The following is a 13,442-nucleotide window of genomic DNA, read 5'->3' as shown; positions in this document are numbered from 1 at the left end:
TTTAAACCTGAAAGATAAAAAATGAACCATTGACCTCTTGAATCAGCTTACTTTGTGTTTCAAATTCAAAGACTGGGAAACTAGTAAACATCTAAAGACTTGAGAAAAGACATGCAAAAACATGAGATTTTTCATATTCTTCGACTGAAATCCCCTTAACTTTTCTACTTAATGGTTGACAGAAGAAGGAAACATTTCTTAAACTAAAAACCACATTAAAAGTGACAGTAAAGATAACATTATTGCATTCTGCTGGCAGAATTTCAGATCAAAACTCTAAATGATCAGATTATTTGAAACAGGGCTGAGTTTTTGGAGCATTTTGAACGTGTCTTCATCTTGTTCCAAGAACAACCATAGGTGCAATTATTTTTTTAATCCCACTTCTTTATGAGCTCCTTAGGAACTTTTCCCTTTTGCTATAAGTTTATTTACATTATGGCTAATTACTCTAAGGGTAGGTGTAACAGCAGTATTGTTAGGTGGTGCTTGTTTCCACACTGACCTTTTCATGTGAGACACGTGCGGAATAGCTGCCTTTCGTGTGTAAAGTGGTGACAGATTTAATGAAGGTATAAGCAGCTGAAAATGCTTAAATTATCATTCTGTATCGTGTGGAGTAGTGATGCTCTGGGCAGGGACTTTTGCTACCGCACCAACGTCATATGGGGCGGCCATTATGAGAGCCAATTAGTAGCACTTGACCCCCAAAATGTGCACTAACCAACCACGAAAACCTGAGCTGATCCAAAAGTGGCAACTTCATGGGTTATATTGGTCAAATCATCAGGATTAAGACAAGAGTGACTGACCAAGGTGTTGCACCTCCTGCTCTCTCTCTTTCTCAATTTCTCAATTTTTCACTTTCTCCCCTGCCTATGGTGGTGGGGAGATTTAGATTGAATAAACAGACCAATTGTTCCAAACTGTGTTCATTATTATTGAGTAGCAGCGAAAAACCTAATCCTTCATTAATGACATAAATTTTGTCTGTTTTTTTTCTCTCACACACGCAAATGATTAAAAATGACTTCCTTGGAACACAGCTTTGTCCTTTATTGATCCAGAGATTATTTTCTTGTCAGCGGGCCGTGGGTATTCATAAATAAATAAGCATGATTACAGGGTACAAGACTGATGCTTTGATCACTAATGAATACTCCTTGATGTGAAATCTTCAGCTTAAATTAATTGCTACAGTTGTCAAGATGCCACCAGCATATGGCATCGCAACTCACAAGTTTAGCTAACTCAAGACAACACAATAATTAATTTATGATCGTAAATGAACTAACAGCATTAAAAACATGTGCACCCACAGCTGTTCTTGGCTTATGTAATGTAGCCAGGTTAAAATAATTACATCAAGCTTAACTAATTCACAGATTTTCTTTTTTCCTCTTGAAACCACAGAAAAGTGTAAACATATCATCATCATCATCATCATCATCATCATCATCATCATATCGATGATTTTGCAACTGTGTTAACAAAGGGTTATTTATTTACACATACAGAAAAACAATTTGGAGTCATGTTTGTGTCCACTTGATGAATTAATATTTTTTCCTTCAGCTCTGAAATCTCAACTACATTATTCATTAGGTGGCATATATATATATGATAAATAAAGAATAAAACAAAACAGTAAAACCAAAATCATGAGCTAAGAGATGCTATACTATAGCTCTTTGTATGTTTGTCACTGTGAGCGACCCCCTCACCTCACAATACATGTTTCCTTTAACCTACTGCTAAAATAAAATACGGTGCAGGTTCAAGGTTGAACTGAAAGCCATTTTTAGCTATAGTATAATGTAGTCCCAACATTTCCATTTATATAGAGAGCATGCATAAACCATTATAATGACAATGCCTGAGCTCACCAGCACTTACATGGTAATCATATACAGTCTCAGTTCATGACACATCTCTTCACTGTAAAGGTACCGTATTTTTTGAACCCTGACAGGTCAAAAGTCAAATGATTATGCCAAGGCACCCATTAAAATCCATGACCGTATGACATGTTCTTATTATGGTCGCAGAAAGCCATGTGTTTGAGCACATCGGGTACAGTAGGGCCTTTCACATCAGTCTGTCGGACTACAGTGACTGCCTTACACAACAGGGGAAAGTAAGAGATCTAAGGCCAGAAAGTTAACATCAGTTATGAAAATTACATTTATACATTTCAGCAAACTGATGTCAGCAAATGAATACATGAAAAAGGTTTAACATTTGTACTAATAGTGCAAAGTTCAGAAAAGACGAATGATTTAGCACAGTCAGCCAGATGGAGCACTGCTCTTTGTGCTCTAACATCATCATCATCATCATCATCTGAACATCAAATCTGTGATGTTCAGTGCATTTTAGAGGTTACTAATGTAAGTAATGCAATCATTCAAAATAGTCAACATTAACTCTTATTTCAGGAATCTGAAAATGCATGACCATGTCTTTTTCATGGTTTTTGTTTGTAGTCCTTGTGTGTAGTCCATTATGAATCATCACTCACTGTCTGACTCCACTGGAAACAAATCAAGAGCAAGAACACAGCTGTGATTGTATCTACCTGTGAAATTACGAAGTTATGAATTCTGCTCATTATGATGATAACTGTGTGTAATTACGATTGAACATTATTCATGTGGCAATGCTTGAGTGCAAGTAATATTTAGATGGAAGAAAATGTATTTGTTACCTGTTACGCTGATTTACACTGACAGCAATAAACCTACAGTTGACTAAACTGCACTATATGCTTACCTCTGCTTTCTCCGTGTGAATGAGTTGAGTAAAAGATAAGTGTGAATAAAACATGACTGGGCAAACAGAGGGCACGGGTGGCTAAGGAACTGGGGAGGAATGGACTTTGAAAGCTATTTAATGTGCATCCAACTCTGCAGTTTTAATGACTTACTTATAGAAACGTACATTTGTCCTGATAGTCTTTAAATGGAATGTCTTGTCTGAAAATCAATGGACTGACTGGAGATTTCAATTACAATCCTTTTCTTCTGAAAGCTCAAATAAGCTCGCTTTATCCTATGACCACGAGTTCATGGTGTTTCTTTGTTTTATTCTTTCTGCCTGCTTTCAAAAGCATATTTATATACAGCCTGGAAACTTCAGGAAAGACAATATCTGCAAAATGAACCCGATATAAAAATTGAATATGATCACAGGCATGATCAGAGGGCCTCACAAGCAAGAATTCTGAGACTCCACAAATACTTTTCCTCTTTCTTCTGCATCAAATACCATAAACAGAATAATGTTTAACAATTTTATACAGAAACAGCCCTGGTTTCTTGCAGAGAGGAGCAAAATGTGCCAAAAAGGAGAAAAAAGCTTAAGCATAAGTCTTTTCAGACAGTAAATGAAAGACCATAAAACGTGCTGTGTGTGATTTGTGCAAACCGCAGGGATGTGGTACATTCATAATATTCCTTTGAATCAAGTAACACACTGTGGGATTCAACCACATTTCACCTATTTCTCTTCATCTCTGGCCTAATTCTGATATCTCAGATCTGGTGTTGAACCTGGGGTGACAGATGGTTTCAGTAGACTTTTTTCTAATCAAAATTTTATGGTTGAACACATACCCTTGTCCTGACACTGGCTTAAATTCTTAAAAACCTAAAAGGATTTGCTTTACTTGCATGATCCTAAGGGTTTAAGTCAGATCTACTAGAATTAGTGTGCCCGGAAGTGCTTAAGCCGTATTGGTATGATAGACACAACTGCAAGGTTTACTATGGATTACCCAACTTGTAAGTTTAGAGAGACATACAGTGTCGTATTGGTGACTTTGGAGTTTAACGGAGTGGTAAACATAAGAAGCAATGCAATATGTCTACCTTTTTGTCTGTTTCTCTTTAATGTGCAGACATATAATGAGCCTAACCAAATTACATCCACAGCGCACAGTCTTGATCTCCAAATCTGTGTACTGAACGCAAAAGCCTTGATTGAAGAAATCGCATCTTTCACCTTATTCATATTTTATTCATAAGATTCAGCAAATTGCCTCCGGGGTCCACTGCCAGTATGATGGAAGTTCCTCTTTCACACAACACTGGTGAACTAAAATGGTTTGACCAGAGAGGAGTCGTTGTAGTGTATTGTAGTAGCTCTTCCTCTTTCAGAAGCGCATCTATCCCTGAAAGCACAGCCAACATTATTCATTCCAGGGCTTTAATGAAAGTCATTAGTGCCCAGGGAAAGTCTACAGGCAATTTCAGACACTAACTCTGATTCGTGACATTGTTCATGCTAAACCTGACAGCGTTGGCATGCTTGTCCAGAGTTAATGATGGCTCCTGTTTTTATCAGAGCTCACATGCATTGTTACTCTAATTAGGAAGGGACATGTGAGATCAGTATGTTGGAGACATAATCCTGGTATCAGTTTGACTTAATGAATGAAATATTTACCACATGTCAGATTACCGCAGCATGCAACTGGAATCACCACCTTCCAGCTGTATGCCCCCATGCAACAGTGAAATTGTAGTTCCGTTCCTGTCTGTCCAGACTCGTGTATGTCGTGAAGATTCTGAAGGAGTCACAAATCAAAATGTCCTGGCAAAACTGAAGTTATCACTGCATTGACATGCAAGATTTCAGTGAATAATATCCAGTGCAAAAAAACCATTCTGTCTTCACTGAGAGGCTGTATGTAAGCTTTGTCACACGATGAAACAACAAACACCTGAAGCTCAGTATGTGCTCACATGCTTGGCCAGTAAAGCTGATTCTGAGAGACCGTGAAGAAGCTACAAATTCTAAAGTGTGGGTGCTTCATACACATCTTCAACCTGGCAGCACAGAGGATCTATACAATCAGAATATGATCACGATATGATCACAATCTGCTCCTTTGTTACTGACTTATGCTGTTGAATAATGGACAAAAAATATTGTGATTTTGGATATAAAATATCATCTCTTCATCATTTTAACTCATTAGACATCTGTTTGAAATTCTGGCATAATTGGTGTCTAAATTCTCCGGTTTTCCTCGTCGAATCCGTGTGGAGGTTTGTGCTTAATCATGAAGATAATGAAGAAATTCTCTAAACATTCTCAGGAAGGGACAAAATATGGTCATAATCTTATGTTTTTGAGCAACCCAAACACATGCTGCCTCCAGCTATGGCCACTGCCAGCACAAAGGCGTAAATATATTGTGCTTGAGACTGTCTAAAAATGCAAACAATTCAATTATCCACAAAAATCATGTACTGCAAAATATGACATTTATTAGTTAATGGAATTTTGATTGAAGTTCACGTTGGTGACCTACAAAGATACACCCATGCAGGATGAAGCCGAAAGGGACTTAAACTAATCACAACCTGCTAATCAGTTAGACCTTATCCATAATGTTAGATCAACTCCGAGAGGCTTCCCTTGTGACTCATGTTGACAAGATGTCATAATCAAGATAACAAAAGAGAGGCACCTAATAACATGAATAATCCACCACTCATCTGCAATTAAATCTTCAGATACATTTAACCCACAAGAAAACGGAAGACAGCAGGGAAATCACAGAACTCAATCTTCATCCAAATTTTATTTCACTTTATTTCATTGTTGCGTCATTTTCTTTCTTTACAGTTGATATTGCTGTGTGTGTTTTTCAAAGCTACGGTGAGCTTGCTTGTCTTCAGTTTGAAATCTGCTCTTTTTTTTCCACTTCAACTGCCTGCGTGACACATGGAGAAAACGGTCAGGGGAGGCCAGCGGATGTTCAGAGACTAATTGCATGACATGTACATCTCGTTTAAGACATAGACAATGATTTCCTTAGAGGCACTGGAGTATGAGTACTTCGTTTTCTTTGATATTTTTATTATTATACTGTATTGCAGTTCATCATGTTTTCCCTAGACTTTCCTCAGTGCCCAGCAAGCAGGCTGCCGTATCTGATTTCCCCTCAACAGCACGAAGGGGAACATTTTCCGGATCCACTTCTGTCAGTGCAAACGTGTCATGCACCAGCGGATCAAGGTACAGATCAGACAACACATGTCCATTTTGTGCCAAGATTGCGCGCGTAGCCGTCACTGCACTTCACGCGCGTTCACGGGAAATGATGTGCAAATCGGGCTATCTTGCTTCAGATTGTTCTGCTCTTCTGAGAACTTCAGCTCGTGATAGTGATCGGTCGGCATGTAAACTTGAGGAGCTGACCGCGCCTGAAAACACGCATGACTGGCCGCTCCTGGACAAAGAGGTTTCTGTGTCCAAACGGACATCAGTGCAACAAAGCGAAGGAAACTGGCTCTCCGGAGAGCAGGATGAAGAGTTGTGTGGTCGCTCAACTTACTTAATGACCTGAAAAACTCTGTGCCTAAAACACGCACTTACTGAGTATTGGCTGCATCGAGTCCAATTCAAACTAAGAACTAAAAAAAAAATTAAAATAAAATAAAAATTGTTTCTAGTATTCAATTTCACAGATACACATCCACCTGTAAAAACACCCGTGGCACCTGACTTTTCGTCACCTGTACTGTTTTGACAGTAAATGACTTACCTCGGTTTATTTCATATCAGGCTGACGATGGGCTGTGTTCTGAGGAAAAGAAAAGTCAAAAAATCTCCACTTTGACTCTGGGAAAAAAAAAGACATACGCGGATCAAAGAGAAAGATGCTCACGAGAACAGGAAAAGGGAAAAAGAAATAGCCAAACTCCGTCTCTCCCGCTGTGTTCAGTATCAGTCCGGTTTCACGCGCGTCGCCGAAAAGCGCTTCATGTGGCACAAGGCGCGCTCAGCCGAGTGGAGGATTCAGAGTCGGATCCGTCCGTATTTCATGCTGTGACGTTGGGAGTGAAGGGGGTGGGATGAGAGCTGGACGAACAGGCCAATAGGTGAATCACATTCCCCATGAACTCTTTCAGTTGCTGCCTCTGAAATGCCTTGAGTGCGCTCTGTGAAAAGAGCCAAATGTGACGCCGATGGTGACGACGGCAGCTCCCAGATGGTCGGCTCTGCGCAGCGCACTGCTGCTGCACAATCCTCTGGGTCTGACTGTATTCACCAGAGTTACCGCCCGTCGCAACAGCACTGGGGCCCAAGCTACACACAGGATAAACACACATGGATGTACACCTCAATCCAGAGCCGCTGACAGAATAATTAAAAATGAATTCAATTAGTTGCACAATAACCCCATCAATTGAGCCCACACCGAATCACTCTTCCCAGTATCGGGCTACAGAAAAGAAACCCTCACATCGATTACGTGAAATGTCGTTAATATTAAGTGAAACAATATCTGTAATTTAAATGATGAAATTCCATTTTGAGGAACTGTATTTATAGCTTTCTAGATATTTCGTTTAATTTTAAAAACTACTATTGAACAGATTGACATCATGATGATATAATTAATTGAATTTTATATATTATAAATCCTGAAAGGCAGACGAAATGCTGAGCAGAATCACACCTGTGTCTGGCTGCATTAGCTGTGGTCACTTTCAGAGATCTTATAAATGTGACACAGAGATGTGGACAGGTTGGGCTGTGAGGCTGAGGGATGTCGATGAATGGCTGCAGTCAGCACTTTGCTTAAAGGACAGGTCCACCATTGTTTGTGGTCCCTTTTTTTAGGTTTTTACATCATTCTGTAGCTCTTCAGTGGTGTGTTGAAAAATTAAAATTTTAGAGGAAGTAGACTACATATGTTTTAGGGTCACAATGCTATCTTCCTAAGCCCTCCTAAAACCTCTATCCCACGTGACCTGATGTAAGTGTCTGTAGGGTAACGTTGCTGCGTATAAACCCCACAGCCTGTCTAATGTGCTTCTCGTCTTCATGACTGAGAGCTTCAGGTTTGTGTGTCTGTTTTTCTGAGGAACTACACACACACATACACACACAGACAAAGCAGCAGAGAGCCTGAGTTGTCCTTGGATAAGCACCCCTGCCATGAGAAGCATCCCCTGTCTCCGATTGGCTTTCCTTGATATTCTTAGCCAGTCTCACTCCTCATGCCCAGACCCAACCAGTGTTATCTGGTTCTTTTCTGTGCAGGGACTTTTCATGGCAGGGGTACCTATTATGGCATTACAGCGGCCACACACAGCAGAGACGATAAAGTGTGTGCTTCGGCTGAATTCACACAAAATCTGGCATTACAGCACATTTCCACAGGGTTGTTTTTGTACTTTAGAACATAACTGCTAAGAAACTATTTAAAAAATATTTTGGTGATCCACTGCTTTGTTCTCTTCAACACTCTCTTCATTCACTCTCTGTCTCGCCTGACCAGTGCCGCTCTCTCTCTCTCTCTATCACCACTGTTGTGCTGGAGAATACAACTTCTAACAGTGCTTTTGCAGAAACACATGAATCCTGCATAGGACAGGCTGCAGTCTTCCAAGCTGTGACTTTTGTTCACTCAGCAAATTCCTGTGTATGTGTGTGTCATACTAAAAGAAAAAGAGAGTAATTTTCTGCTTCCACAGCTAAAAATGGGTCTTTTCTGTCCATGACTGATGAAGAAATCTGAATGTATGCTTTTGTTTCATCCAGACTTGATTATTGGGTTACACTTTAAAATAAGGTCAATAAATTTGCTCCCTATAGTTAACTGGAAAATGAGCAACTAATCGGGAACTGACTGCTCATTAAAACCATTAGTTAACGAGTAACCCTCAGTCAAATTTTATAGAGCAGCTAAAGATCAATTAATTAAAAAACAGCAAGAATCGCATCCTATCTTAATGAATCATCAGGTGATGATCAGTTCATGAATATCTGTGAACTGATCATACTGACCAATTTATTCATGAGCTGTCCTGATTAACGTACTGCCGAGTGGCACAAACTGATGACTCATTAGTTCCTAATTACTTATTCATTAGCTGAAATTGAAATGAATAGAAAATCATTTCCATTGTGAGCACTGCTGTATACAGACTATTCCAAAAAAAAAAAAAATGCACCATTAGTCTTCCCCACGAAGAGTGCTCTTATTATTGGCATTATTCTGGAAATGATGAAAAACCTGGGAAACATCTTATTAGATTCCTCTTAAATCTAATAGAAATCTTATGTGGTGACAAATCTGAATTTGCTCAAAAGTATAACTTCATCAAAATAGTTCCAATAAGACTTGGCAGGATGTGCTCTCACAAAGTCTTAATGGGACTAAAGCAAAGTGTTTTTATTGTTCTGTTGTCGATTTCAGAACAGCTTTTTGTCTGAACATCTCTTACCAGCTGTCGTTGAATAATGAATTTATAACGTTTCAAATGTGGAAAAACACTAGGCACAGCATCAGCAACTACTCCAAACACTGTCATCTGAAAGTGGTTCAACTTAGTTAAATACAAAGTTTTGTTTCTGAAACCATCAGAATGTGAAAGGGATTTTGTCAGCATAGTTTCATAACCTAAGCTTAAAACCTTGAACGGCGTCATCGCTCACAAGTGATGTAACAAGGTTTATTTGTCTCAGTTCTCCTCTGGATTACTTTGCTGCTATTGGCATCTTGAAGTAAACTTAAGTGGGCACTTGAGGCGCGAGCGCAGACGGGGGGTCCCTGATCTGCCTCTGTTATCTCTGTGGTATGTTACACCTGAAAAAAAGTTTGAAAACTAATTCCAGAGGGAGGTGGCCCAGAGGGAGCAGGACAAACAAGTTGTTAAGTGAGCTCTCTGAACTGTGACGTGTAAAAGCCTCTGAAAACACCTTCACCCAAAGAGGGCGCGAGTCAATTAGAATCAGAATTCCTTTATTTCTCCCAGAGGGGAAATTCATTTTTGTACAGACATTGCACTTGCAGTTCTCCTGACCAAGAAAGAAAGTGAAAGACATACAAATAGGATAAGCAACAAGATAAGTATAAATCTAAAAAAAAATACAGGTATTTATATGTGTAGTAAAGTACAAAGCTCTGGTTTTGTTTACTCAAAACATGATGCATTCACATTCATGTTGTTTTAAGGAATAAAGTCATACCTGCAGGTTAGAGACAAGTAGAGCAGAGTTCTCAAACTTTCCCCATGGATTCGAATACTAATTTGAGAGGAAATAATAAAATAACAAAGTGTGCAGGAGGAAGAAAAAGGCACCAGATTTAGGCCCGGCTGAGTTTCAACTTCACGCGTGGCTTCTTCTTCATTTACATAATTTCTCTACCTTCTTTTTGTCATTTTTAAACCTTCATGTTAATTCATGATCTTTTAACTGCATTATTTTATGCTCTGCTGCCTTTATTTTGTACTTTTACTATCCTCCTATTATTCCTATTATCTTCCTATAAGCTTTAGTTGTTTTTTTTTGCCTCCTTTTTGATTTATTTTTTATTTTATTTATTTGTTTAAGATTTTAGTATAGACACCTCAGACTTTGCCCCGATGGACCAGTGTTACAGACATCTGACAGGCATCGTACCAAGTAGTTTAAGCGACTGTGTCATTAAGAAGTTATCATAAACGCAGATGCAGCAGAGGGGCAACTGGCACAGTGTGGAACACTTCTTATTTTTTTCTATCAGAGAGACTGACAGCTTGGTTTTGTTGTCTTTGCACCAAGGAGATCAAGTCGACCTGGATTCATCTGAAGGTCACGGATTGTTGGAGCAAGTCAGGCTGAAGGGAAACACATGGGACAGGCTGTCAGGCTCCCATCAAAAGGCTAAAACATTGACAAAGACACAAATGCTCACGTTTGCAAAAGAACAAAGAGTCTCCACTGAACCCAATATTTATGTTGTTTGATTGAAACCCATTTTAACACTTAAAACAACACTGAGCAATTCAGAGCGTTCTGGTGTTCTGTTAGTAACAGTGCAAATGAGTGCCACCCAAGAGAAAGTAGTTGATTGCTACTTTAATTTTCCCAGTATACCTTATCAGGCAAGTTGAGGTGCACGAGCGAGCAATCAAGCCAAGCTACTGAGAATACTTTTTATTGTATTTGTGTAATTGTTTAACTTGGTATATTACAATCAGTGCTTACATTGAGTACCAAGACCATCCTTACCAGAAAGGCAACAGAACTGGCAATTTGTTCACACACTTCAAACAACCTTTAATTATGCTCTTCTGACAAGCAACGTGCAGAGGTACAGTAGCGGTGGATTTAAACGCAACAGAATCTCAGTGGATTTGCATGTGGAGCTTTCTTTTCTGGATCTATTTTTTTCTTTGCCACAAACAAACTAGCCATAACCAACCATTGCAGCCTTTGTGCAGCCTGCAGACAGCTGCTGTGTCACCATCCTTCAGCACCATTTATTTTGTCCTCACAAAATGCAGCTCAGTGTGTCAGTGTGCACTTAAGTTGTCAGTATGCTTCAAACGAAGTACTTGACACATGGTTAAACGCTCTCTGAAACCCCGCACCTTAAGTCAGGCTGCTGCTTACAGTTTTTCTAACTTTCCTGACCCGATAATCCAGAAATCACAGCTGTGTAAGTCTTGAGTTTTGGCCAGCTGTACAGTGGCAAGAAAGTAAACAGGGGACTTCTGAGTCACGCTCTCTTTTGCCTTTCACATGTCCTTAAATACAAAAACAGCAACACTATGAATGCCTTCCTGGAAAGAATGCGCTAAATTGTCCACCCCAACAATTATTGTTTCTCTGTCCCCTCTCTGTGACACCCATGTTTTCACCTCGACTAGGAGTGTGGCCATAAAAAACTAATAAGTAGTCAGACATGGATGGTCAGGCACACAAAACATGTGGCTCATAAAGACAACACTGCTTTCTATTAAACAACGAGATTGATCGTTTTCTTAATTTAACCACATAGTTCCTTGAACTACCATGATGCTTTAATAATAATAATTGTTTATGAAGGCACAAGACAAAAAAACACCTATTTTTCAACAAAATAATCTCATCATGAAGTCCATGCAGTAGCTGCCTAGGCTTTTATACTGCTGGCATTTGTGATTTTTCTTTTCACTTGCATACGTGCATTGTCCCTTTTAGCCAAAATGAGCTTGGAGTGGAGAAAGAAATATGCTGCTGCTGCTGGATAAGAGATTTAGACGTCTGCTGTCACCTCCAAAATCTTCTGTCAGTGAAGAGTCTGCCATCGGACGGCAGGCAGGGCCAGCCAAAGGGGGTGTACACTGGTCAAGTGGACTTTATGCAGTTTGCATGCACGAGGTCCCCTTGAACTGAATTGTAAACCCGTCTGAGCACCATTCATGCATTTCATATCATTCATGTCTATGCTTTTAACCTTGTAACTATTTTTAAACTACTTCAACCTTTTCATTCCTTTAATACATTTTGTCATTCAAGCTTTCTGTGTTGTATTATAATTTATTTAAGTAATCATTTATATTTATATAATCAAACTTAGACAATGATTTATATATTTATTTATTTTATGTGAAGCACTTTAAATTACCTTTATGTCTATTTCTTTGCATTGCAACCCTGGCACAACAATTTCCTGAGGGATCAATAAAGTTCTTATCTTTTCTTATCTTATGTATAGCAAGTGCAGCATAAATGAATTTACCTTGGTTACTGAAGTTGTCTTTGGGGCTGTGTGCTGTGGTTATGACTAATAAACACCAATAAAGACATATTATCTGAAAATGTGAACAAATTTAAGACTAAAGTAGGAATCATTTCTGCAGTAAGTTTTCCCAACAAGACAGTTATACAAGGCATAAAAAAGAGAAGACATAAAACTATATTTGGGCAATGAAAATTGGTCACAGTGCTGCTTGTGACATTTACAGAAAGAGCTGAATAATAAAGGGAAAATATTTTTGTTTCTGCAGGAGGGAACCTGAGTCTAACCTTTAAACCAGTGATTAAATGGCCTGCCAGGATATATAATCAGTATACAGAGTGAATAGGCATATATTCTGAATAACCAAGCTATAGCTTGTGGCCTATATGGTCCTCTGTGTGCGGTTTAGTATGTGTTGTGACTGAGAGAAAACTGTCCAGTACGCAGTATTTGCTCATTAAAATGATGTACATTGTACTTAAGTATTATGTCTGTTTGAATGTGCTTGCCCTTGTTGTTTCCATGCATCTATTTATTTATTTTTACAGCACATTAGGTCCATAAAAGGTCTGAAGTTAATCTTTTAATGCACAGTTTTTCTTTCCAAAGTGCTTTTGCACAAAACATAATGTAACTATTATGTTCACACACTCAAGTGTGTATATGTAATCATTTTAAAAGTTAAGACTGTGTTTGAATTTTTGTTTTTACCAAAGTTTTATTGTCTAGGACTGAACTTAAGCCAACTAGTTGCTCATTTATCTTATTGAGGGAGATACAAACCGCGTCCCACTGAATATCTGCGTGTGTGTGTTGTGGAAGCTCCTGGTTTACACACTGGAACGTTGTGCCCCTCTTAGTTCATGCGCTTCTGAAAGTCACTATGGTAACAAGGAGGAAGTCTGACATCACACATGATAGACATCCT

At 38.9% G+C, this 13,442-nt stretch overlaps 1 long non-coding RNA gene across 1 annotated transcript; it reads right to left on the bottom strand.

The window, feature by feature from the left end:
* Positions 1-5,577: 5,577 nt before the first annotated feature.
* On the bottom strand, positions 5,578-7,076 carry LOC124057823. The gene is made up of 2 exons (XR_006843165.1): positions 6,557-7,076; positions 5,578-5,722 (listed from the first exon to the last, which is right to left on the bottom strand). It is a non-coding gene; the product is annotated as an uncharacterized LOC124057823 (long non-coding RNA).
* Between the last annotated feature and the right edge of the window lie 6,366 nt (positions 7,077-13,442).

Source organism: Scatophagus argus, chromosome 4, assembly GCF_020382885.2.
Source record: "Scatophagus argus isolate fScaArg1 chromosome 4, fScaArg1.pri, whole genome shotgun sequence".
NCBI lineage: Eukaryota > Metazoa > Chordata > Actinopteri > Scatophagidae > Scatophagus > Scatophagus argus.
The sequence above is the reverse complement of the archived record's forward strand: the minus strand, read 5'-3'. Positions and strand labels throughout refer to the sequence as shown.